This window comes from Papaver somniferum, chromosome 5 (assembly GCF_003573695.1).
Source record: "Papaver somniferum cultivar HN1 chromosome 5, ASM357369v1, whole genome shotgun sequence".
In the NCBI taxonomy this organism is placed as follows: Eukaryota; Viridiplantae; Streptophyta; class Magnoliopsida; order Ranunculales; family Papaveraceae; genus Papaver; species Papaver somniferum.
Genome location: NC_039362.1, coordinates 193714957 through 193721231, shown reverse-complemented (window position 1 = coordinate 193721231; position 6275 = coordinate 193714957).

Here is a 6275-nt window from a genome sequence, read left to right as displayed (position 1 = left end):
TATGCTCAAGGTCTTCAACTCAACCTAGAATTGCATTGCTTGATTAGGTCACAAGGTGGATTCTAAGCCTTGGCTTAGCCACAAATCTTTTTACAGTCACTTATAATTTCAAGCCTGTTTTGATTCCCTGCTCAGTTAAATTTCTTAGCCATCTTGTTCAGTTTTTCTTGCAAATTGTAGTTGTTGTGCATTGAAATCAGTGCACAAACTCCTCCCTGCCCTTGGCTTACAGCCTTGGTTCTTAACTGTTTTCCCATCTTTGCATCTGCCTTATTGCTTTGCCTTGCTCACTGCTATAGTGCTTTGCACCCATTGATAGCTTAGGATAATTTCTTTTGTGCTCCTACTCCCTGTGGACTGATCCCTTGCTTATTTTCTATACTAAAACTTGGCCTTGTATACTTGCAAGTCTTTTGTGTGTCTTTTCTATCCACACCAAGTTTTTGGCGCCGCTGCCGGGGAGTGGTGCTTGCTGCTGCTGATTTCCTTTGCTGTCCTGACCTGCAATCATTGCAGCAAATCATTGCATACTTGCAACAGATCATTGCAGCATAACCTCTGCAATCATTGCACTGCAATGATTGCATCTTCTGTTTAGCCTCTTCACTATCATTGCACACTGCTTGTGCAATCATTGCAGTTCTGCCTTGCTATCATTGCACTACAATGATTGCACTGTGATCATTGCAGTGAGTTGTCTGAGCTTCTTCACTATCATTGCAGGTGCCACTGATTTGCTGCAGAGCTGTGTTGCTGGCCACCTGAGCTGGGCTTCGCCAAACTTTGCAACTGGGCTTAGTCACCTGCTGCTGCTGGGCTCTGCCTTTTTCTGTTGCTGGGCTCGTGATCTTCTGCTCCTGGGCTTCGCAGCTGATCCTCCTAAGCTCGTGTTGCTGAACCAACTCCAACTGTTGCTGGGCTTGGGCGTGAGCTACTTAGGACGATCCTAAAGCCCAAATGGGCTGTGCAACTAAAAGGGGACCAAAAGCCTATTTTTGGGCTTCCCTCCAAAAATCAAGTAAGCCTAACCCATGAGTTAACCCACTTGGGCCTCATTTAAATTCAAATTCGGGCTTGTAATAATTAATTTAATTATTTATTTGGGATTGTAATAATTTTTATTTTCCTTTATTTTCTTTTTCTTTTTTTTTTTATTTGGGATTGTAATTATTTTTTTGTCTTTATTTTTCTTTTCTTTTTCTTTTTCTTTTTCTTTTATGGGCTTGTCTTAATTATTATTATTGTTTTTATTTTCTTTTATGGGTTGTGCTAACTTATGCTAGGTTTAGTTCAAATTTTTTTTTTCCAAAGCCCAATTTTAAACCAAAAACAAAATCCCTTATTAAAACCAAAACCCACTCAAAACCAAATCATCAAAACCCATTTTAAACCAAAATATTGGGCCTTTTTGTGGTCCAAAATTGTTTCCGATTGCTCTGACTAAAATGTTAGTTAAGGTACCTGCTAGGACATGATTGTGACCTACAGAGACCAAACAAACAGACTTGTTAGAATTAACCCAGACGAACCTATCGAAATTCTAAGTTCTGAGGGAGACAGTCCAGATCAACTAGAAACAATGGGAGAACCCCGTACACTCAAGGATTATATGTACCCAACGATAACCAGTCAACCTTCTTGTATTGTGCTACCCGAGTTTAATGGCCATTATGAGCTGAAATCGAGCACAATACAAATGCTTCCTATTTTTAGAGGTGTTGAGAATGAAAACCCTATCACCATCTGAGAGAATTCGAGGAGATTTGTGGAACTCTGCATTTCACTCAAATGCCCGATGAAATCCTAAAGTTAAGGCTCTTTCCTTTCTCCCTGAAAGATAAGGCAAAGGCCTGGCTGTATGCTTTACAGCCTCAATCCATCATGACATGGGATGACCTCATAAAGGAGTTTTTCAAAAAGTTTTTCCCAAATCACAAGACTGCGACAATTCGTCAAAGTCTAAATAGCTTTGTGCAATTAGAGGGTGAGACCTTAGCTAGATACCTGGAGAGATTCAATGAATTATTGCTCCAATGTCCCCATCATGGTTTTGAAAAATGGAGACTTGTGCAAATTTTGTATGAAGGTCTAGATGTGTCCACCCGAACAACTGTTGAGTCGATGTGCAATGGTCTATTCGTAGACAAAACTGCTGATGCGTCTTGGGACTTCTTGATTGAAGTAGCTGAAAAGACGCAACAGTGGGAATCCATCCGTGAACCCAGAAAGACTACATCAGAAGCTAAGGCTTTTAGGATTGAAGCAAATTTCGAGGGAAAAGCAAACATGGCATCAATAGTTAGGAGATTAGAAGAGTTAGAACTACATAAAAATTCAAAACCTTCCACCACTACTCTCCGAGAACATGTCGCTTCGTCTGTATGTGCCGCTTGTAACGATCCCAACCATCAATTCCAAAATTGTCCCGATTTGCTTGCAGCCAGGAATCTAGGCTTGAACAGGCACATGCCATGTTTCAAAAACAGAGCATAACCCTATTCACAGACCTACAATCCAGGATGGAGAAACCACCCTAACTTTTCATGGTCAAAAGGACCCACTCAGGGAGGACCATCTCAACCCAATCAGAGCTATCAAAACAATCAGGGATATCAGAACAATCAAGGTTATCAACACCCGAGAAACCCTCAACAACAATCAAACTCTCAACAATCATATCCTCAACACAATACCGACAAGAGATTATCCACCTAGAGGAATGTTCCAGAGTTGATGCAAAGTCAGAAAATCTGATCAAAAGATGGTCAAATCTGTGATTCCATGTGAGAGAGAAAAGGGTAAACTTCCGAGCCAACCCCAACAAAATCCAAAGAGGATATTTCAAACAGGCACACATCCTGCAGAAACCTCCCGATCAAGTCCATGCCATTACCACCCTCCGAAGTGGTAAAGTCATCGAGAACAACGTGGGCGAACCTAATGAATCTGATACAAATTCCACGCTGTCTCCACAACCCCAGAAAACCAAAGAATCTGAGCAAGTTGGAAACTGACAATTCTACTGCTGAATGTCCCTTTGCCAACTCATTCTCCTGTTGCCCCATTTCCTCAAAGATTGATCTATCAACAGAAAAGTACCCATTACAATGAGATGTTAGATCTGTTCAAGAGAGTCAACATCAACATTCCTTTTCTTGAAGCAATCAAGCAAATCCCTGCTTATGCCAAATTCCTCAAAGACTTGTGTACTCAAAAGCGCAAGCTCAATGTGCAAAACGTGCTTTCTTAGCTGAGCAGGTGAGTTCCATCATTCTGAACAAAACTCCACCCAAGTTTAGGGATCCAGGATGTCCAACAATTTCTTGCACTATAGGAGAACACACGGTCAATAAAGCGTTATTAGACCTAGGTGCAAGTGTTAACCTACTGCCATATTCTGTTTATGAGCAGTTAGGTCTTGGGGAGTTGAAACCAACATCTATCACTCTACAACTGGCAGACCGATCTGTCAAGATTCCTCGTGGAGTGGTCGAAGACGTTTTGATCAAGGTTGACAAATTCTATTTTCCCGTAGACTTCATTGTCTTAGACACTCAACCTGTACAAAACCCAGACTGTCACATTCCTGTCATCTTAGGACGTCCTTTCTTGGCTACGTCCAACGCGATCATTAATTGTCGTAATGGAGTGTTGAAACTGTCTTTTGGTAACATGACGGTAGAATTGAATGTGTTCGATATTAGTCAACAACCTGTGAATCTTGATGATGATGATGTGCATGAAGTTAATATGATTGAAGGATTAATGCAAGATTCGTTGACTAACATTCTATCCGTCGACCCCTTTCAAGCATGTATGGAGAACTTTAACTCAGATTCCTATGATGATGCATACTGTAGTGACGTCCTATCTCTGCTCGAATCTGTACCTCAAATGGACGTCACTGAAAGGAAATATGAAGTGGAACCACCCTTACTCTCTGATTCCAAGCTATTCCATCCATTGTTGAGCCACCCAAGCTTGAATTGAAAACATTGCCTAGTACGTTGAAGTACGCATTCCTAGGTTCTTCTGATACTTTACCTGTCATTATTTCATCATGTTTAGACACGGAACAGGAAAGTAAGCTTTTAGAAGTACTTAAGGAACACAAAGAGGCCTTAGGATGGACCATCTCAGATCTCAAAGGAATTAGTCCCACCATTTGCATGCACCACATTAACCTTGAAGAGAATGCCAAACCATCTAGGGAAATGCAAAGGAGACTTAATCCTAACATGAGAGATGTAGTCAAAGGAGAGATCCTGAAACTACTTGATGCGGGTATCATATACCCAATTCCCGATAGCAAATGGGTTAGTCCCATTCAAGTTGTGCCTAAGAAGTCAGGCATTACTGTAGTTCAGAACGACAAGAATGAATTAGTCCCTACTCGTACAACCACAGGATGGCGAGTATGCATCGACTACAGGAAGTTGAACACAGTAACAAGGAAGGATCACTTCCCGCTCCCTTTCATTGACCAAATGCTAGAACGTGTGTCTGGACACAGTCACTACTGTTTTCTAGATGGCTTTTCCGGTTATAACCAAATTCACATTGCTCCGGAAGATCAGGAAAAAACTACATTCACGTGTCCATTTGGGACGTTTGCTTATAGACGTATGCCCTTCGGGTTGTGTAATGCACCTGCTACTTTTCAGCGTTGCATGATGAGCATTTTTTCTGACATGATAGATAGTTTTCTCGAGATCTTTATGGATGATTTCTCTGTTTTTGGTTCCTCGTTTGACGAATGTTTGAAGCATCTTGCCCTCGTGATATCCAGATGTAAAAAAAGAACCTTGTTCTAAATTGGGAAAAATGCCATTTTATGGTGAATTCAGGAATAGTTCTAGGACACATCATCTCAGAAAAAGGAATTGAAGTGGATAAAGCTAAAGTTGACCTCATTCAACATCTACCACAACCTGCTCTGTGAAGGAGATCAGATCATTTCTAGGTCATGCTGGTTTTTACCGGCGATTCATCAAAGATTTCAGCAAAATCTCCAGACCTCTGTGCAGTCTTCTCTCCAAAGATGTTGCCTTCAATTTCGATGCTGCTTGTGTGAAGGCATGGGAGGAATTAAAAACCCTTCTCACCACCGCTCCTATAGTCCGACCACCCGATTGGAAGCTTCCGTTCGAACTTATGTGTGATGCCTCTGATTATGCTGTTGGTGCTGTTTTAGGACAGCGAGTTGATAGACTACCATATGTGATATACTATGCTAGCAAAACCCTTAATGATGCCCAACTCAATTATTCAACTACCGAGAAGGAATTGCTTGCCGTCGTTTTCGCATTAGACAAGTTTAGATCTTATCTGATAGGGTCTAAGATCATCATATACACAGACCATGCGGCTTTGAAGTATCTTCTTTCCAAGAAGGATGCTAAAGCTCGCCTTATTCGATGGATACTCTTATTACAGGAATTCGATCTCGAAATCCGTGATAAGAAAGGTTGTGAGAATGTGGTTGCTGATCATTTGTCTAGATTAACTTTAGAGTCTATTGATGAATTGAGCTGATTAGAGAATCATTCCCAGATGAACAGCTGATGTCTATCTCAGACCTTCCTTGGTTTGCTGATATTGTTAACTACCTCGCTACAGGTAGGATGCCCTCACGTTGGTCGAGACAAGACCGCTCTAAATTCCTGGCTGAAGTAAACATTTCCTTTGGGATGACCCATATTTGTTTAAGTACTGCCCAGACCAAATCATTAGGAATGTGTCCCCAACACTGAACAGAAAGATGTGATATCTTTCTGTCATGACCAAGCATGTGGAGGCCATTTCAGTGCCAAGAAAACCGCTGCAAAGATCTTGCAGTGTGGATTCTATTGGCCATCATTGTTCAAGGATTGCCATGATTATTGTGTTGCTTGTGAACGCTGTCAAAAGCTAGGAAGCATTTCGAGGAGAAACATGATGCCATTGAACCCCATTTGATTGTGGAGATTTTTGATGTTTGGGGGATGACTTCATGGGTCCATTTCCCATGTCTGACAGCAAGTTGTACATCCTAGTCGCAGTTGATTACGTTTCTAAGTGGGTAGAAGCCATAGCAACCAGAACAAATGACCACAAGGTGGTACTTTCATTTCTAAAGGAAAACATATTTCACGTTTTGGTACCCCTAGAGCTATCATCAGTGACGGCGGTTCACATTTTGCAATAGCACTTGAGTTTTAGTACGCAAGTATGGCATAACTCACAAGGTTGCTACTCCGTACCACCCTCAGACAGTGGAAGTGTCTAATAGGGAA